The sequence below is a fragment of the Symphalangus syndactylus genome, chromosome 2 (genome assembly GCF_028878055.3).
Source record: "Symphalangus syndactylus isolate Jambi chromosome 2, NHGRI_mSymSyn1-v2.1_pri, whole genome shotgun sequence".
NCBI lineage: Eukaryota > Metazoa > Chordata > Mammalia > Primates > Hylobatidae > Symphalangus > Symphalangus syndactylus.
The window spans coordinates 91576443-91577491 of NC_072424.2; the positions used below are offsets into that span (position 1 = coordinate 91576443).

Sequence of the window (1049 nt, forward strand, 5' to 3'; positions counted from 1 at the left end):
ATGGTACTGCATGTGTATGTATATGTACATTTATACAGTATACATAAACATCTACATGTACCTTTAGTTCACAGGTGACAATCCTGCACATAAGTATCACTTCAACACTTCAAACCTAATGTCACTTAAGATCGGTGGCTTTAACCTCAATTTTAATACTTATGTTTCAGAACTTTAAAATGCAATTGCTTAGACTTCACTTCAAAGACATAAAGTAATAGCAACTTAGTCATGCGTTTTGTGGTTTGTTTTACAAGAAATAAATTACGGTATGTAACAAACAATAATATAAAGCCACCAAGAAAAAATTTTTTTTTTTTTTTTTTTTTTTAAAGCCAGGGGAAAGCGCGAACGCAGTCCCCCACTACCACAAATTATGCAGTCGAGTTTCCCACATTTGGGGAAATCGCAGGGGTCAGCACATCCGGAGTGCAATGGATAAGCCTCGCCCTGGGAAAACCACCTTCGTGATCATGGTATCTCCCCTGCCAGGTAAGTATGAAAAAATTTTTAAACTAGCAATATTTGATATGAGAGGACAAAGACTATAGTGAGAGAAAACTGTTGTTTTTCTGACACTCTTCATGTTCTCCTTATCGTATATATCATTCAGTCAGAAACAATGACAGAATTACTAATCCCAAGTAATGTTTTAAAAGCATGAATTCACTGATTAGTTTATTAAGGGCCTTCTTTTTTTTTATAGAGACCTTTTTATTATTTATTTTTTTTTTTAGTTTAGGGTCATAGATGCATTTTATGTGTATATATATATAAATATATATATAAATATATATAAATATATATAAATATATATATATAAATATATATATAAATATAATACTTTAAGTTCTAGGGTACATGTGCACAACCTGCAGGTTTGTTACATACATATACATGTGCCATGTTGGTGTGCTGCACCCATTAACTCAGGGATCATTTCTATAGTTTGTTATAGAGATCTTTTTAAACAATAGGTAAGGCCGGGTGCAGTGACTCACACCTGTAATCCCAGCAGTTTGGGAGGCCGAAGCAGGCAGATCACTTGA

General features: G+C 33.5%; 1 non-coding gene across 1 annotated transcript; it reads right to left on the reverse strand.

Annotated features, from left to right (window-relative positions):
* Positions 1–336: 336 nt before the first annotated feature.
* LOC129478203 (U1 spliceosomal RNA) lies at positions 337–500 on the reverse strand. Its single transcript, XR_008656349.1, has one exon. It is a non-coding gene; the product is annotated as a U1 spliceosomal RNA (small nuclear RNA).
* Between the last annotated feature and the right edge of the window lie 549 nt (positions 501–1049).